This window comes from Mustelus asterias, unplaced genomic scaffold (genome assembly GCF_964213995.1).
Source record: "Mustelus asterias unplaced genomic scaffold, sMusAst1.hap1.1 HAP1_SCAFFOLD_114, whole genome shotgun sequence".
NCBI classification, from domain to species: Eukaryota; Metazoa; Chordata; class Chondrichthyes; order Carcharhiniformes; family Triakidae; genus Mustelus; species Mustelus asterias.
The window spans coordinates 50854-70175 of record NW_027590155.1 but is presented as its reverse complement, the minus strand read 5'-3'; the positions used below and the strand labels follow the sequence as shown (position 1 = coordinate 70175).

The 19322-nt window shown below is 56.0% G+C and overlaps 2 non-coding genes across 2 annotated transcripts; both read left to right on the top strand.

Moving 5' to 3' along the window:
* Positions 1-6328: 6328 nt before the first annotated feature.
* trnac-gca (transfer RNA cysteine (anticodon GCA)) lies at positions 6329-6400 on the top strand. Its single transcript has one exon. It is a non-coding gene; the product is annotated as a tRNA-Cys (tRNA).
* A 1874-nt stretch (positions 6401-8274) lies between these two features.
* On the top strand, positions 8275-8346 carry trnac-gca (transfer RNA cysteine (anticodon GCA)). Its single transcript has one exon. It is a non-coding gene; the product is annotated as a tRNA-Cys (tRNA).
* The last annotated feature ends 10976 nt before the right edge of the window (positions 8347-19322 follow it).

Below are 19322 nucleotides of genomic sequence, written 5' to 3'. Positions count from 1 at the left end.
CTTTCTTCATTGTTCACCAAGGAGAGGGGCCATGTTTTTGAGGAAGAGAAGGTGCTACAGGCTAATAGGCTGGAGGAAATAGATGTTCGGAGGGAGGATGTCCTGGCAGTTTTGAATAAACTGAAGATCGATAAGTCCCCTGGGCCTGATGAAATGTATCCTAGGATTCTTTGGGAGGCAAGGGATGAGATTGCAGAGCCTTTGGCTTTGATCTTTGGGTCCTCGCTGTCCACGGGGATGGTGCCAGAGGACAAGAGAATGGCGAATGTTGTTCCTCTGTTTAAGAAAGGGAATAGAAATGACCCTGGTAATTATAAACCGGTTTGTCTTACTTCGGTGGTTGGTAAATCGATGGAAAAGGTCCTTAGGAATGGGATTTACGACCATTTAGAAAGATGTGAATTAATCCGGGATAGTCAGCACAGATTCGTGAAGGGCAAGTCGTGCCTCACAAATTTGATAGAATTTTTTGAGGAGGTAACTAAGTGTGTTGATGAAGGTAGGGCAGTTGATGTCATATACATGGTTTTTAGTAAGGCGTTTGATAAGGTCCCCCATGGTCGGCTTATGGTGAAAGTGAGGAGGTGTGCGATAGAGGGAAAGTTGGACGATTGCATAGGTACCTGGCTGTTTGATCGAAGACAGAGGGTGGTGGTGGATGGAAAATTTTCGGATTGGAGGCAGGTTGCTAGCGGAGTGCCACAGGGATCAGTGCTTGGTCATCTGCTCTTTGTGATTCTTATTAATGACTGAGAGGAGGGGGCTGAAGGGTGGATGAGTACATTTGCTGATGACACCAAGATTGGTGGAGTAGTGGATGAGGTGGAGGGCTGTTGTAGGCTGCGAAGAGACATAGATAGGATGCAAAGCTGGGCTGAAAAATGGCAAATGGAGTTTAACCCTGATAAATGTGAGGTGATTCATTTTGGTAGGACTAATTTAAATGTGGATTACAGGGTCAAATGGAGGGTTGTTACGACTGTGGAGGAACAGAGAGATCTTGGGGTCCATATCCAAGATCTCTAAAGGTTGCCACTCAAGTGGATAGAGCTGTGAAGAAGGCCGATAGTGTGTTAGCTTTTATTAACAGGGGGTTGGAGTTATGCTGCAACTGTACAGGGCCTTGGTGAGACCACATTTGGAATATTGTGTGCAGTTCTGGTCACCTCACTATAAGAAAGATGTGGTAGCGCTGGAAAGAGTGCAGAGGAGATTTACCAGGTTGCTGCCTGGTTTGGAGGGTAGGTCTTATGAGGAAAGGTTGAGGGAGCTAGGGCTGTTCTCTCTGGAGCGGAGGAGGCTGAGGGGAGACTTAATAGAGGTTTATAAAATGATGAAGGGGATAGATAGATTGAACGTTCAAAAACTATATCCTCGGGTGGAAGGAGCTATTACAAGGGGGCATAACTATCGGGTTCGTGGTGGGAGATACAGGAAGGATATCAGAGGTAGGTTCTTTACGCAGAGAGTGGTTGGGGTGTGGAATGGACTGCCTGCAGTGATAGTGGAGTCAGACACTTTTGGAACATTTAAGCGGTTATTGGATAGGCACATGGAGCACACCAGGATGATAGCGAGTGGGATAGCTTAATCTTGGTTTCAGATAAAGCTCGGCACAACATCGTGGGCCGAAGGGCCTGTTCTGTGCTGTACTGTTCTATGTTCTATGTTCTAAGAGGCCCCAGTTACTCTTTTGCCCTTTATGTATTTGTGGAAGCGCTTTGGATTCTCATCTTATCTGCCAAAACAATCTCATGTACTCTTTTTGCCCTCCTGATTTCTCTCTTACCTCGACTCCTACACCCCCTATACTCCTCAAGGAATTCATTTGATCCCAGCTGCCTATGCATGTCATGTGTCTCCTTCTTCTGGACCAGGGCCTCAATATCTCGAAGCATCCAGGATTCCCTACTTCTCCCAGCCTTGTCCTTCACTCTACGAGGAATGTGCTTACACTGAACCCTGGTTACACCCTTGTGAATGCCTGCCACTTTCCAGATATCCCTTTGCCTTCCCACAGACTTCCCCAATTAAATTTTGAAAGTTCCTGCCCGATACCATAAAAAATGGCCTTGCCCCAATTTAGAATTTTAATTTTTTGTCAGACCGATCATTCTCCATAGCTATCTTAAAACTAATAGAATTCTGGTCACTGGTCCCAAAGCGATCCCCAACAAACCCCTCACCTGCCCTTCCTTATTTCCCAAGAGGAGGTCAAGTTTTGCACCCTCTCTATTCATTCCATCCACATACCGAATGAGAAATTCCTCCTGAATACACTCAACAAATTTCTCTCCCTTTCCCCGTAACCCCGTGTACTTACCCTGCTGGTCTCCCTGAGACTAAGTGTCAATTTGACAAGGTCAATTAACCTATCCTACAGATCTTTGGACTCTGGGGGGAAACTGCAGCAGTCGGAGAAAACCCACACAGACACGGAGAGAACGTCCAGACTCCACACAGACAGACACATTCCCGAGCCGGGAATTGAACTCGGGTCCCTGGCGCTGTGAGGCAGCTGTGCTAACCACTGTGCCACCGTGCCAACTGTTAATCCGATACAATCCTGACAATCCCTCTATCATTCTGATGAATTTCCACTGTCCCATCTGAAAGGTCAGTAGGTATTCTTCTTGAGGTTTGTGCCCAGAAGGGAAGGGAGACAGTTGCTGTGAAAGTTAACCAGAGCTCTATGCTCTGAATTAAGCAAAATGCTGTTCGAAATTTAAGCATATTTATTGGTGTCAGAAGTAGGCTTACATTAACAATGCAATGAAGTTACTGTGAAATTCCCCGAGTTGCCACTCTCTGCTGCCTGTTCAGGTACACTGAGGGAGAATTTAGCACGGCCAATGCACCTTACCAGTGTGTCTTTGGATACGAAGGGACAATCCAGCTAACCATTTTTGGACTGTGGGAGGAAACTGGAGCACCCGGAGGAAACCCAAGAAGACAAGGGGAGCAAAGAGAGAGTGACCTGAGGCCGGAATTGAACCCAGGTCCCTGGTGCTGTGAGGCAGCAGTGCTAACCACTGTGTCAACGTGTCATGCCATGCTGGGAATGTGCGTGAGCGTGGGGAAGAGGAGGGTGCGGGGCAACATCTGGTTAACCTTCAGAAGAATGATAAAGCAGTTCCAATCAGATGGGACAAATTTTGTACACCTCCTGCATGAAATCAAAGAGCTGCAGAAAGCCGATGTTAGGTTTGTATTCGAATTTATCATTGTTATTTGTGCTAACAAGTTAAAATTCATCACCCCTTCCACAGCTCTCTCTCCCAATGCCCACCACGAGACAGAATGACTCCTGAAGAGAGGGGAAACAAGGTGTTTACATTTCTCTACAGCAGCTTAATTAAGTTCACAGAATCACCGAATCATAGAATACTACAGAGCAGAAAAGGCCCCTCGGCCCTTGGAGTCTGCACCGACAACATGAAATGCCCTGACCTGCCCACTTGCCAACATTTGTCCCATAGCCCTGAATGCTACGATGTGCCAAATGCTCATCCAGGTACTTTTTTTAGGATGTGAAGCATCCCGCCTCCAGCACCCTCCCAGGCAACGCATTCCTGACAATCAAAACCATTTGAGTAAAAACGCTTTTCGTCAAATTCCCCCTAAACCTCCCACTCTTCATTTTTAACTTGTGTCCCCTCATAACTGACCCTTCACGTAACGGGAACAGCTGCTCCCTATCCACCCTGTCCATGCGCCTCAAAATCGTGAACACCACGATCAGGTCGCCCCTCAGTCTTCTCTGCTACTTTCAAAACAATCCAAGCCTATCCAACCTCTCCTAATAACTTAAATGTTCCATCCCAGACAGCAACCTGGTGAATCTCCACTGCACCCCCTCCAGTGCAATCACATCCTTCCTATAATGTGGCGACCAGAACTGCACAAACTACTCCAGCTGCAGCCTCACCAATGCTCTATACAACTCCATCATGAACTCTCCGTTTTTGTATCTATACCCCGATTGACAAAGTTGAACAATAATATTCAAGCAAAGACGAATCGCTGGCAACCTCTCATCACACCTCAGCAGCTACAGACGGTGGTCAGGTCTGTTGTCCCACGAGCCGTCCCTCTGGTCAGGAGGGAACCACTGCCGTTCCATCAACCCAGGTATTCTGCTGCAGGGAGCAACTTCACTCTCTCCAAATTTAGGAGGTGGTCGGAGGAAGCCTCCTCATAGCAGACGTATACGCTTGTTAGGGTGGAGCGGTGGCACAATGGTTAGCACTGCTGCCTCATTGAGCCAGGCACCCGGGTTCGGTTCCCGACTTGGGTCACTGCCTGTGCGGATTTTGCATGTTCTCCCCATGTCTGCATGGGTTTTTTCCGGTTTCCTCCCACAGTCTGAAAGACGTGTTGGTTAGGGTGCATTGGCCATGCTAAATTCTCCCTCAGTGTACCCGAAGAGGTGACGGAGTGTGAAGACTCGGGGATTTTCACAGTAAATAGGAGAGACAGAACATGATATGACATTTAAATAAACATTTTTGTGCGTGTGATCATTCTCGAAAAAAGTAATTTGTCCAATGATAACCGGCAGGTGTCAAATGAAACAAAATCATTTCACAACTGATTGGCTAACGGTTTCCAGAAATAATCATGGAGAATTAGAATATTATAATTTGAATGACCGGCTCCAGTGTATCACTAACAGAGACAGCTGGGCCCGGAGTCGGACTGGGAACTGATATAAGTAAGCAATCAGTTCTAGGGCCTTAGCGCAGGTTTCTTTGTCATGACGAGTCTCGTAGGGATTTGTGTGGCAAACACGGATTGAAAACCCGATGACGACCGCAGGAGTGACTGACTCTACCTGACTAAGAGCTGTTATTCCCAAGGGGGACAATCGTGGCGGGCTCCATAAATTTCTGTGAGGAGGATTTTTATTTAGGCAGCCACTACTGACCTGGAAGTTAAAAACTGAAGTCCAGAATGAGAAAACAAATGGAAAGAGGGAGAAAAGAAAGTGTTTTACTCACAGATGCTGGAGACAGGAGGAAGTTTGAGTCTGTTTCTCTCTATGAATCACAAAAAGCGAGCAGGCAGGTCCCACACGAGTTAAGAAGGAAAATGGCATTTTGGCTTTTATTGCAAAGGGGTTGGAGTTTAAAAACAGGGAGGTTTTGTTGCAACTGTATAGTGTGTTGGTGATGCCTCACCCGGGATAATGCATACAGTTTTGATCCCCTTATCTAAACAAGGATATAGTAATATTGGACAGAGTCCAAAGGAAATTCACCAGGCTAATTCCTGGGATAGGAGGTTTGTCCTGTCACGAGGGAGTAAAGTCAAGGTCTGTGTTCCTTGAAGTTTTGAAGACAAAGGAGTTATTGAAACATTTCAGATCCTGAGGGGGCTTGACAGGGTAGATGGTGAGATATTTTCAAACAAAATAAAGGGTCAGTCATTTAAAACTGAGGTGTGCAGAAATTTCTTCTCACAGAGGATGATGAAGCTCTGGAATTCCCCGCCCCAAAGGGTGGTGGAGGCTGGATCGTTAGAAGTATTTAAAGTGGAGGTGGATACATATTTGATAGATCGGGGAATAGAGGGCTATGGGGAAATGGCACAGTAAAGGAGATGAAACCGGCATCAGTCAGCTATGATCGGATTGAATGGCGGGACAGGCTTCAAGGGCCTGGTGGCCGCTCATGCTTCTATTTCTCGTGATCAGTTGCTGCAAGTCAACAATTTCCCCCAGAATGAGAAAATAAATGGAAAGGGGGAGAAAAGAAACTGTTTTACTCACAGATGTTGAAGACAGAAGGAAGTTTGAGTCTGTCTGAAGCTCAATCTTCATTCAAAGAGAGAGAGCAGCAGCTTTGCTGGGCCTTAATGAGCAGCTGAACAAGCTCATTGTCCACTTCCGCATTCAGACAATGGGGGGCTGTGATTGGCTGGAGGACCAGAGTCCTTCCGGTCCTCCAACTCTTCCCATTGGTCAATACCTCAACATGAGGGTCAGGGGGTGGGCACTCCCTCGCACATGCGCAGCTTCCCCACTCCCTTGGACATGCGCAGTCCCGGGCCGTGGGCAGGGGGCGATCAACGAGTTACTTCTCGCTCTGGCCGGAGCCATCAGTCGGTTGCCTGGAAACCTTGGCTCGAGGAGGTGGAGGGGGAGGGGATCAATGGGTGGGGGCGGGGCTCCCGCGTCCGCGCGCCCGGGCCTGCGCACTGGAACCCCTGTACGTCATCGCGGAAGAGACTGATTCCTACTGGCTGATTCAGGCAGGGCTGCATTGTGACGTCAAAATACGGATGTTGTCCAATGAGCTTCAGACCAAAACCTCCTCCTCTGGCATGAGGGGGTATAGCTCAGTGGTAGAGCATTTGATTGCAGATCAAGAGGTCCCCAGTTCAAATCTGGGCGCTCCCCTATCTAATCTTCAGCAGTGCCGCACAACCGTAGGATTCACTGGTTCACGGGCTCCGAAGACTGCCCTTTCTGTGGCCTTGTGGAGTCCGTGGACCATGTCTATGTTGAGTGTCTTAGGCTGCACTCCCTTTATGTTTTCCTGAAGAACCTTTTATTGATGTTCTGTTTGCACTTCAGTCCCACGCTCCTGATCTGGCCGGTGAACTGGCGGGAGCTGGAGGCCAAAGTCTCCGCCTGCCTGAGTCGCTGGACAGGACTGCTCCGAGTGCTGTCCACGAGTTTGCGTCATAAACCAGCTGGTCGCCTCCATGCTGTGGTACCGGCTGGTCCCTTTGACCCCTCCCCCTGGCTTTGTCGCCGATATCCAGATATCCAGAGGACCCCCGGCGGTTCTTCTGGGACAATCGACTGCACTGGGTCCCTGCTGCGGTTCTGCATCTCCCGCTTGAGGAGGGCGGACAAGGTCTGGTGTGGCTCCGCACTCAGATAGCGGCCTTCCGCCTCCAGGCCCTGCAGAGGTACCTTACGTTGAGCCCCCTCCACAATGGTGTGCCATGGCGACGTATTTCTTCCGCCAGAGGCACGGCCTCAATTATGACGTGCAGCTGCTGCATATCGAACTGGGGCGTGCTTCGATGGCGGAGGAGTTGCCCGTCTTTTACCAGGACCTCCTCACTGTCTGGAACAAGGTCGCCTCGCGACGCAGCTCTCCCCCGTCAGGAATCCGCTCCTCCAGCCGTATAACTTCAGGTGGCTGGCGGAGAGGAGGGATGAGGACGCTGGGGTGACCAGAATCGGGGACGTGCTCGATGGCGGAGGGGCGGGCTGGATGAGTCCCCGTGTGCTGGCTGAGCGCGCGGGGACGTCCGTCCGGCACGCGGCCAAAGCCATCCTAGAGCTTAGGACGGTCGTGCTCGGCCCCGAAACTGCACGCAAACCCGAGGCAGCGCAGGCGTGCGGTGGGATCCCGCCCGAGCGTTCCCCTGTTCGGGCGGAATTCCACATTGGCCCAAAGCCTCAACCCCCCTCCCTGGGTGAGGTGCCCCACAGCCTGAGCCACCTCGCGGAAATGTCCTCCGTGCCTTTTTCTACCGCGCGGAGGCGTTTCCTGTGCGGGCTGCTGCTGCACACCTTCCACTACCGCCTCCTCGCCGGGGGCCCGGATACACCTTGGCGGGCCTTGTTGCCGCTGGTCGGCGGAGGTCCCGGCTGGAGGTCCCTCTACGGAGGGATCTCCCCCAATTACGTCGGGGACCTGGGGTGGAGGGTGATGCATGCAGCAGTTCCGCACAACCGTAGGATTCACTGGTTCACGTGCAGCGAAGACTGCCCTTTCTGTGGCCTTGTGGAGTCCGTGGACCATGTCTATGTTGTGTGTCTTAGGCTGCACTCCCTTTATGTTTTCCTAAAGAACCTTTTATTGATGTTTTGCTTGCACTTCAGTCCCACGCTCCTGATCTACGGACACCCGGTGCGGAGAGGGGAGGGTCGGGATGGCGACCTCTTCGTGAACCTGCTCCTGGGCCTGGCGAAACGCGCCATTTACCGGTCCAGGCAGCGGGCTATGGAGGGGGCCGTCCATCCTGACTGTCTTCCCCTCTACCGCGGCTACGTTCGCTGCCAGGTGTCCCTGGAGAGGGAGCATGCGGTGTCCACGGGCGTGGTTGATGCCTTCCGCCCCCGCTGGGCACCGCAGGGGTTGGGGTGCATTATTGACCCTAATAATCACATTTTAATTTGATGTTTTTAAGTTTCCTTTGTACTTTGATTTCTGTTCGGGCTGTTCCCCCTCCTTTTTGGGGAGCTGCCCCTTTTACTTTGTCCTGATTTAATTTAAGTTTGTTTATTTGGTTTGACCTAAAAAGAGGCCATGAGGGGGTATAGCTCAGTGGTAGAGCATTTGATTGCAGATCAAGAGGTCCCCAGTTCAAATCTGGGCGCTCCCCTATCTAATCTTCATCTTAGCAAGAAAGAATCAAAGTCATAAAATCCACCCTTACACAGTACAGTGTCTGTAACTGCAGCAATGAGTAATAATAGGACCTGGCTGACCTGCGGAGGGTGCGCGAATGCCAGGCGGTGTACTCCGCCGCGTCCTCCGCCAGGATCAACTGGGCCAAGTGCTCCGGACTCCTTGTCGGTCCTTGGGAGACGGACCCCCTTCCGGAGGAGCTCAGGCCTTTCACCTGGAGCAGGACCAACCTCCTCTACTTGGGGGCCCATCTCTGCCCAGCCGAGGAATCCTGGCCGGCGAACTGGCGGGAGCTGGAGGCCAAAGTCTCCGCCCGCCTGAGTCACTGGACAGGACTGCTCCGAGTGCTGTCCTACGGGGCGCGAGTTCGCGTCATAAACCAGCTGGTCGCCTCCATGCTGTGGTACCGGCTGGTCCCTTTGACCCCTCCCCCTGGCTTTGTCACCGATATCCAGAGAACCCTCGTGCGGTTCTTCTGGGACAATCGACTGCACTGGGTCCCTGCTGCGGTCCTGTATCTCCCGCTTGAGGAGGGCGGACAAGGTCTGGTGTGCCTCCGCACTCAGATAGCGACCTTCCGCCTCCAGGCCCTGCAGAGGTACCTTTACGTTGAGCCCCCTCCACAGTGGTGTGCCATGGCGACGTATTTCTTCCGCCAGTGGCACGGCCTCAATTATGACGTGCAGCTCCTGCATATCGAACTGGGGCGTGCTTCGACCACCCTGCAGGAGTTGCCCGTCTTTTACCAGGACCTCCTCACTGTCTGGAACAAGGTCGCCTCGCGACGCAGCTCTCCCCCGTCAGGAGTAGCGGCTCTCGTGCGAGAGCCGCTGCTCAGGAATCCGCTCCTCCAGCCGTATAACTTCAGGTGGCTGGCGGAGAGGGGGGCTGTGGACGCCGGGGTGACCAGAATCGGGGACGTGCTCGATGGCGGAGGAGCGGGCTGGATGAGTCCCCGCGTGCTGGCTGAGCGCGCGGGGACGTCCGTCCAGCGCGCGGCCAAAGCCATCCTAGACCTTAGGACGGTCGTGCTCGGCCCCGAAACTGCACGCAAACTTGAGACGGCACAGGCGTGCGGTGGGATCCCGCCCGAGCGTTCCCCTGTTCGGGCGGAATTCCACATTGGCCCAAAGCCTCAGCCCCCTCCCCTGGGTGAGGTGCCCCACAGCCTGAGCCGCCTCGCGGAAATGCCCTCCGTGCCTTTTTCTACCGCGCGGAGGCGTTTCCTGTGCGGGCTGCTGCTGCACACCTTCCACTACCGCCTCCTCGCCTGTCGCCCGGATACACCTTGGCGGGCCTTGTTGCCGCCGGGCGGCGGAGGTCCCCGCTGGAGGTCCCTCTACGGAGGGATCTCCCCCAATTACGTCGGGGACCTGGGGTGGAGGGTGATGCATGCAGCAGTTCCGCACAACCGTAGGATTCACTGGTTCACGGGCTCCGAAGACTGCCCTTTCTGTGGCCTTGTGGAGTCCGTGGACCATGTCTATGTTGAGTGTCTTAGGCTGCACTCCCTTTATGTTTTCCTGAAGAATCTTTTATTGATGTTTTGTTTGCACTTCAGTCCCACGCTCCTGATCTACGGACACCCGGTGCGGAGAGGGGAGGGTCGGGATGGCGACCTCCTCGTGAACCTGCTCCTGGGCCTGGCGAAACGCGCCATTTACCGGTCCAGGCAGCGGGCGATCGAGGGGGCCGTCCATCCTGACTGTCTTCCCCTCTACCGCGGCTACGTTCGCGGCCGGGTGTCCCTGGAGAGGGAGCATGCGGTGTTCACGGGCGCGGTTGACGCTTTCCGCGCCCGCTGGGCACCGCAGGGGTTGGGGTGCATTATTGACCCTAATAACCACATTTTAATTTGATGTTTTTAAGTTTCCTTTGCATTTTGATTTCTGTTCGGGCTGTTCCCCCTCCTTTTTGGGGAGCTGCCCCTTTTACTTTGTCCTGATTTAATTTGAGTTTGTTTACTTGGTTTGACCTAAAAAGAGGTCTCTCTGAATGAGAATTGAGCTTCAGACGGCCTGAAACGTGCCTCCTCCGAGGCAGCGCCTGCACTTTGTTTCGGGGGTGGGGTGAGTTCACGTTCGCCCGAGTAGCGGGGGGCCCCGGGTCGGAGCCGGGCGGAAATTTTGGGTTTGTTTTCTTTTCTTTTTGTGAGTACCTTTATTTTTTTTCGTTTTTGCTCACGGAGACGCCCGGTTTTTGTTTTTGTTTTGTTGGGTTTGTTTGTTTTTCGCTCCCTGCGGGGAGGAAGGAGAGAGGTGAGCTGCTGCCTGCCTTGCCCGGCCTGCCTGTTGCCTGCCTGCCGTCTGGCCTGCTTACCTGCCTGCCTGCCGTCTGGCCTGCTTACCTGCCTGCCTGCCGTCTGGCCTGCTTACCTGCCTGCCTGCCGTCTGGCCTGCTTACCTGCCTGCCTGCCGTCTGGCCTGCTTACCTGCCTGCCTGCCGTCTGGCCTGCTTACCTGCCTGCCTGCCGTCTGGCCTGCTTACCTGCCTGCCTGCCGTCTGGCCTGCTTACCTGCCTGCCTGCCATCTGGCCTGCTTACCTGCCTGTCTGCCGTCTGGCCTGCTTACCTGCCTGCCTGCCGTCTGGCCTGCTTACCTGCCTGCCTGCCGTCTGGCCTGCTTACCTGCCTGCCTGCCGTCTGGCCTGCTTACCTGCCTGCCTGCCGTCTGGCCTGCTTACCTGCCTGCCTGCCGTCTGGCCTGCTTACCTACCTGCCTGCCTGCCGTCTGGACTGCCTGCCTGCTTGCCGTCTAGCCTGCCTGCCGTCTGGACTGCCTGACTGCCTGCTTGCCTGCCATCCGGCCTCTGGAGGGTGCGCTCTCCCCGGGGGGGGGGGGGGAGGAAGAGAGGACAGGGAGTGACTGGAGGAGAGGGGGGGGGGCGAAGGCGTTTGGACTGTCTCTTTTCCATCTGCAGTGGGGGGGGGGGTGAAGGCCTTTTCCTAATTCCCCTACCCACTGCTGCTGCCCCCGGGACCGGCACCCCCTCCCCTTTTCCCTCCTGACTGGGGCACCGGCCTTGTGCCTCATCTCCCTCCTGCGCCTCCAACCTCCTCTCTCCCTCTCTCGCTCCGGGGAGAGAGCACCTACACCCTTCCCCGCCTACCCCACCCTGCCTTATCTTCCCCATCCCACATACGCCCTGCCGTGCATCTGGGCAGTCTCGGGGTGGGCGTAGCACTTCCCCTGATACAATGGCGACATCACCAGCGTCGCCGGTGGCAGGGCCTTCTCGGCCCACCTATGCGGGCGTGGCGGCTGCCAGAGCCCCCGCCGCTCCCAAGGCCCTGCCGCCATTCTCCCTAATCACGCGGCAGCTCGGGGTGAAGTGCTACGCCCACCCCGACATGTCTATCGAGGCCTGCGTTAAGGCAATGGCTGGGGTTGTCGGCCCCTCAGCCATTGTCGCGGCCTCTAAGATGTACGGCCGGGCCGTATTCTTCCTGAAGGCCGAGCGGGCGGTTCGCCTCGCCCTGGAAAAGGGGCTCACGGTGGGCGGGACGTTCCTGGCGGTGGACCCATTGGAGGCCACCGCCCACAAGATAGTAATATCAAACGTCCCGCCCTTCCTACCGAGTGAGCTCCTCCTCCCCCACCTCCATCTACTGGGGGAGGTCAGGTCCGGGGTGCAGCCGATCCCGCTCGGCCTTCGGGACCCCTCCCTCCGCCACATATACTCCTTCCGACGCCAGGTTTTTGTCCGCCTGGCCCGGGAGGAGGAACTGGAGGGAGGGTTCAATGTCCCCCACGAGGGGACCACGTACCGGGTCTTTTGGTCCGCGGACGGTGTGCGGTGCCATGCCTGTAAGGAGGCGGGGCACGTGAGAAAAAACTGCCCCGTCTCCAAGGCCGCCGACCACCAACCCAAGGCGGCCGCAGCTGGCACCGCAGCCCCCTCTCCCCCCAAGCGAGTACCATCTGCCCCCCCGCGAGGGGAGGCCACGCCGGCAGCAGCTGCCACCTCAGCTGCTGGCGGGGGGGGAGCGGAGCCCCCGCGCGGCCAAAAGGCCCATAAAGGACCTACAAAAAAGAAGGGGGGTACCGGAACCCCGGCCCCCAGGGAAAACACCCCAACCACCCCGGCAGCCGGCTCGGGGACCGCCTCAGTCTCCACCTGCGCCCCCCCCCCCCCACCACCACCACCATCTGCCGGGCCCGTGGGCTCTCCGGGGCCTAGTGCTGGGTCCGGCGCCCGGGATCATGGGCCCGAGCATGGGGGGGTAAGCGACCCCGAGCCGGCAAAACTGGCGACGCCGCCACCTCGGGGGGAAGTGACGGGAGAGCAGGGGGGGCGCGGCAAGGCGAAGAGGGGTGGAGGGCGAGGGGCCTCGCCTGCCCGAGGGCAGGTTAACAAAAAGAGGCGAGGCCCCTCGGGCACCGTAGAGTTCGAGGTCTGCGTGCCCCTCCCCCCTTGTGAGTCATCTCCTGCCGTGCCCCCACCTGTCTTTGTGCCTTGTCCCCAGAAAAAAGGGGGCAAGGCACCCTGTAAATCGAAGCATGTGTTGCCTCAGTCCCCCGGCGAGGAGTCTCCGGGGCCGGGTGGCAGCGGGGCCCCCACGGTTCCGTTCCACCCGGCCGGTTACAACCCGGAGTTCTTCTTCAGTCTGTCGGGGGACTGGGGCGACACTCCAATGTTCATGTCCTCGTGCGGCGGCGGCGAAGAGACGATCCACTCGTCCTCTCCGTCCCGACCTTGGACGCTGGACATCCCCAACCTCAGTCCGAAGGATACACCGGACCTGGGGGGTGTCCAAGCGTCTGGGGCGGGGGGGGGGGCTGGGCCGCCGTCGCACGGGGGCCCGCAATCCGGGAAAGGTGAGCCCGGGGGGAACCCCTCCTCCACCGATCCTGGGGGTGGGATCGGGGAGGGGCTAGGGCTAGTTGGTGGCTCCGTGCCGCCCGCCGTACGTCCTGCGGCGGGGGACTCGGAGTCGAGGGGCGACCGCCCTGAGGAGGTCAGCGGCTCGGTGGAGGGCACGGGGACACTTTCAGAGTCTGCCCAGAGCGAGGCGGGGGACTCCCTCGTGCCCCCCACCGAGTCGTCCCTCATCCCCTCCAAGGACCTCAGGGTCTTTATCCGTAGCCATTCCGGTCGCTCCGACATAATCCGGCTAGCCCTCGGCCGCTGGCCGGACCTGGCGCAGCTCGTCCGGTCCGTGAAGGCATGCTCGCATGCCTCCGCGGGCCTGGAGAAAATAGAGCGGCGCTGGGTACTGCGGTTCCTCCACAGGCTCGAAAAGGTGGGGGGTGGACTGGTGAGAATTGCGCCAGCCCCCCCACACACCTAGTTAAGTGGTGACAGTGGCACAAAGCTGCTGACATGAAGGTGACCATAGCCAGCCTCAACATCAACGGCAGCAGTGGGCCACACCGCAGGTTCCAGAACTTCTCGGTCCTCCGTGACGGGAAGTATGCGGTGTGTTTCCTGCAGGAAACCCACACCGTTCCGGGAGACGAAGCCCAATGGCTCCTGGAGTGGCGAGGGGGGGTCTACATGAGCCACCTCACGCTCGCTTCTTGCGGGGTGGCTATCTTGTTGGCCCCGCGTTATAAGCCGGAGATCTTGGGGGTCAAGGAGCCGGTGCCAGGCCGGTTGCTGCACTTGACGGTCCGTGAGGGGGGCGTGGTCATTCACTTGCTGAATGTCTACGCCCCGACCGCCGGACCGCAGCAAACGACTTTCTACGAGAAAGTGTCCGCTCACATCGACACCATCGCGGGGGGCGAATGCATTATCCTCGGGGGAGATTTCAACTGCCTCCTCGAGGCACGGGACCGCACCGGCCCCTGGCTGCGCACTCCGGCGGTGGTGAAGTTGCGGGACCTGATCGGGTCCCACGACTTGGTGGACGTCTGGAGACATCTCCATCCTGGCTCCAGCGCCTTCACTTTCGTGAGGCCTGGAGTCGGAGCGTCCAGGCTCGACCGCCTTTACATTTCGAAGGCGCACGTGTCCGGCGTGTCCTCGGTCTCCATGCGGCCGGTGTCGAGCACGGACCACAGCCTGGCGTGGGCGGACTTTGCGCCGTCTCGCATCCGGCGGGGGTCCGCGTACTGGCACTTTAACAACACGCTGCTGGAGGACGAGCGCTTCCTGGACTCGTTCCGTCGATTCTGGGCCGGCTGGAGAAGGAAGCGGGGAGGCTTCCCCTCCTTGAGGCTCTGGTGGGATGTGGGCAAGACTCACGTCCGTACCTTCTGTCAGGGGTACGCGAGGGGGTCGACAAAGAGGCGGAAATCCAGGCTCGAGGAGTTGGAGAAGGAGGTGCTCGACCTGGAGGCACGTCTCAGTCGGCCTGACGCGGACCCGGCCCTGCGTTCGGAGTACAGGGAGAAGAAGGACGCGCTGCGGGACCTGCAGCTTGCCAGGTCTCGCGGCGCGTACGTGAGGTCGCGGCTCCAGTTCTGGGTGGACCTGGACCGCGGCTCCCCCTTCTTCTACTCGCTGGAAAGAGGGCGGGCTAACCGTCAGCAGCTCCTTACGCTGCTGGCCGACGACGGTTCCCCCGTCTCGGATCCGGAGGGCATCCGGGCCATTGCCCGGGAGTATTACACCTCGCTCTTCTCTCCGGATCCGTCCAGCGAGGATGCCCGCAGACTTCTGTGGGAGGACCTGCCGCAGGTCAGCCCGGAGGGCGTCGGCAGGCTCGAGGCCCCTACCACCATGGCCGAGCTGACCGGCGCCCTAAATGGCCTCAGCCGGGGCAAGGCCCCTGGGCTGGACGGGCTGACAGTAGAGTTCTTCAGGGCGTTCTGGGACGTCCTGGGGAGCGACTACGCGGGGGTCCTGGGGGAGAGCGTCGCTACCGGGGAGATGCCCCTTTCGTGGCGCAGGGCCGTCATTGCCCTGCTGCCCAAGAAGGGGGATCTCCACCTGCTCAAGAACTGGCGCCCGGTCTCCCTCCTCAGCACGGATTATAAAATCTTTGCCAGGGCTATGGCTTCACGCCTTGGATCCGTGCTGGACCACTTGATCCACCCTGACCAGTCCTACACGGTCCCGGGCCGTTGCATACATGACAATCTCCACCTGGTCCGGGACCTAATCCATCACACCCAGAGGGCTGGTCTGTCGGGCGCCTTCTTGTCATTAGATCAGGAGAAGGCGTTCGACAGGGTGGAGCACGAGTATTTACTCGGGACTCTGCGGGCATTCGGGTTCGGGACGCATTTTGTCGCCCGGATCCGATTACTGTACTCTGCCGCAGAGTGTCTGATTAAGGTTAACGGGTCCCTGACGGCGCCCCTTCGCTTCGGGAGAGGAGTACGGCAGGGCTGCCCCTTGTCCGGCCAACTGTATTCCGTATGCGTGGAGCCATTCCTGCGCCTCTTGCGGAGGAGGTTGTCAGGTTTGGTCCTGCGCGGACCGGACGTAGGGGTGGTCCTGTCAGCTTACGCCGACGACGTGCTCCTCATGTTCACGGACCCGGCTGACCTGCGGAGGATGCGAGAATGCCAGGCGGTGTACTCCGCCGCGTCCTCCGCCAGGATCAACTGGGCCAAGTGCTCCGGACTCCTTGTCGGTCCTTGGGAGACGGACCCCCTTCCGGAGGAGCTCAGGCCTTTCACCTGGAGCAGGACCAACCTCCTCTACTTGGGGGCCCATCTCTGCCCAGCCGAGGAATCCTGGCCGGCGAACTGGCGGGAGCTGGAGGCCAAAGTCTCCGCCCGCCTGGGTCGCTGGACAGGACTGCTCCGAGTGCTGTCCTACGGGGCGCGAGCTCGCGTCATAAACCAGCTGGTCGCCTCCATGCTGTGGTACCGGCTGGTCCCTTTGACCCCTCCCCCTGGCTTTGTCACCGATATCCAGAGAACCCTCGTGCGGTTCTTCTGGGGCAATCGACTGCACTGGGTCCCTGCTGCGGTCCTGTATCTCCCGCTTGAGGAGGGCGGACAAGGTCTGGTGTGCCTCCGCACTCAGATAGCGACCTTCCGCCTCCAGGCCCTGCAGAGGTACCTTTACGTTGAGCCCCCTCCACAGTGGTGTGCCATGGCGACGTATTTCTTCCGCCAGTGGCACGGCCTCAATTATGACGTGCAGCTCCTGCATATCGAACTGGGGCGTGCTTCGACCGCCCTGCAGGAGTTGCCCGTCTTTTACCAGGACCTCCTCACTGTCTGGAACAAGGTCGCCTCGCGACGCAGCTCTCCCCCGTCAGGAGTAGCGGCTCTCGTGCGAGAGCCGCTGCTCAGGAATCCGCTCCTCCAGCCGTATAACTTCAGGTGGCTGGCGGAGAGGGGGGCTGTGGACGCCGGGGTGACCAGAATCGGGGACGTGCTCGATGGCGGAGGAGCGGGCTGGATGAGTCCCCGCGTGCTGGCTGAGCGCGCGGGGACGTCCGTCCGGCGCGCGGCCAAAGCCATCCTAGACCTTAGGACGGTCGTGCTCGGCCCCGAAACTGCACGCAAACTTGAGACGGCACAGGCGTGCGGTGGGATCCCGCCCGAGCGTTCCCCTGTTCGGGCGGAATTCCACATTGGCCCAAAGCCTCAGCCCCCTCCCCTGGGTGAGGTGCCCCACAGCCTGAGCCGCCTCGCGGAAATGCCCTCCGTGCCTTTTTCTACCGCGCGGAGGCGTTTCCTGTGCGGGCTGCTGCTGCACACCTTCCACTACCGCCTCCTCGCCTGTCGCCCGGATACACCTTGGCGGGCCTTGTTGCCGCCGGGCGGCGGAGGTCCCCGCTGGAGGTCCCTCTACGGAGGGATCTCCCCCAATTACGTCGGGGACCTGGGGTGGAGGGTGATGCATGCAGCAGTTCCGCACAACCGTAGGATTCACTGGTTCACGGGCTCCGAAGACTGCCCTTTCTGTGGCCTTGTGGAGTCCGTGGACCATGTCTATGTTGAGTGTCTTAGGCTGCACTCCCTTTATGTTTTCCTGAAGAATCTTTTATTGATGTTTTGTTTGCACTTCAGTCCCACGCTCCTGATCTACGGACACCCGGTGCGGAGAGGGGAGGGTCGGGATGGCGACCTCCTCGTGAACCTGCTCCTGGGCCTGGCGAAACGCGCCATTTACCGGTCCAGGCAGCGGGCGATCGAGGGGGCCGTCCATCCTGACTGTCTTCCCCTCTACCGCGGCTACGTTCGCGGCCAGGTGTCCCTGGAGAGGGAGCATGCGGTGTCCACGGGCGAGGTTGACGCTTTCCGCGCCCGCTGGGCACCGCAGGGGTTGGGGTGCATTATTGACCCTAATAACCACATTTTAATTTGATGTTTTTAAGTTTCCTTTGCATTTTGATTTCTGTTCGGGCTGTTCCCCCTCCTTTTTGGGGAGCTGCCCCTTTTACTTTGTCCTGATTTAATTTGAGTTTGTTTACTTGGTTTGACCTAAAAAGAGGTCTCTCAATGAAGATTGAGCTTCAGACAGACTCAAACTTCCTCCTGTCTCTCCAACATCTGTGAGTAAAATACTTTCTTTTCTCCCCCTTTCCATTCTTTTCTCATTCTGGGGGAAATTGGGGACTTGCAGCAACTGAAGGAAAAGAAAGTGAATCCAGGGAGGCTGCATACTCTGGAAAGGTTGGCCCAGGTCTCTCTCTCTCTCTCTCTTAAAGACATTTGCTCCCTCAGCTTGACACATTGATTTGTCTGGCTAAAAGGTCCCTTTCCTAGTGTTCACAATTAAAGGGCTGGTTTCCCCAGGAGAAGGCTGACATTTAAAAGAACAATAAATTAATATAGGACAGAGATATGCCTAGTGTTGTTATATTGTAGATTTGATATATTATTTATGGTTCTGTAACAAAGTACGTTTATTATTATTTCTCGTTTTGTAATGTAACACTGAAGCTATGTTACATATTTTCATTCATCGAGTCATTACAGCGCAGAAGGAGTCCATTCAGTAACTCGAGTCCATGCTGACTCTCTATAGAACAATCCAGTCAGTCCCATTCCCTTTCTATATTCCCGTTCCCCTGCAACTTTATTTCCTTCATGTGCCCATCTAATTTCTGAAATATATTAAAGGGGACAGTAAACTAATACAGGACAGAGACGTGTCTGATGTTGTTTTATTCATCCTTGGGACACGGGCATTGCCGGCTGGGCCAGCATTTATTGCCCATCCCTAATTCCCCTTGAACTGAGTGGCTCGCTCGGCCATTTCAGAAGCTGGTTGAGAGTCAACCACATTGCTGTGGCTCTGGAGTCACATGTAGGCCAGACTAGGTAAGGACGGCAGATTTCCTTCCCTAAAGCACATTAATGAACCAGATGGGTTTTTTGGTCAATCGACAATGGTTTCATGGTCATCAGTAGATTCTTAATTCTAGATTTTGTTTTTAAATTCAAATTCCACCATTTGTTGTGGCGCGATTCGAACCTGGGTCCCCATTAGCTAAGTTTCTGGATTAATAGTCTAGTGATAATACCACGAGGCTTTCAGCTCCCCTGTTGTTATATGGGACAGATTAGATATATTATTTATAGCTCTGTAATAAAATACACTTATTATATCTGGCTGTGTAATTTTGGACTGCAGCTATATTATATATTTCCAACAATCTCTTCCCTCAGAGAATTGTTAGTATCTAGATTTCTCTTCCATAGGGACCAGTGGAGGGATTGAATATATTCAAGGATGAGTTGGACAGTTTGTGAATGACAAGGGAGTCAATAATTATTGGGAACGGGCTGGAAAATGGAGAGAAAGCTCAGATGAGGAAGGATTTCATCACTGAAGGATGTGGTGATGTTTTGGATTCTCTACCCCAGAGGACGATAGAGCCTCAGTCATCAAGAATTTTCAAGAGAGGGATTGATAGGTTTCTAGATATTGAAGATATCGATGGATATGGGGGACAGTGTGGGGAAAATAATGCAGAGGTAGATCAACCAATAATCTCAATGAATGGTTGAGCAGACTCGATGGGCCGAATGCTGACTGCAGCTCCTATTTTTTCTGATTTCTGTGCTGGACAGGAAGCAGTGAGCATGGATCTG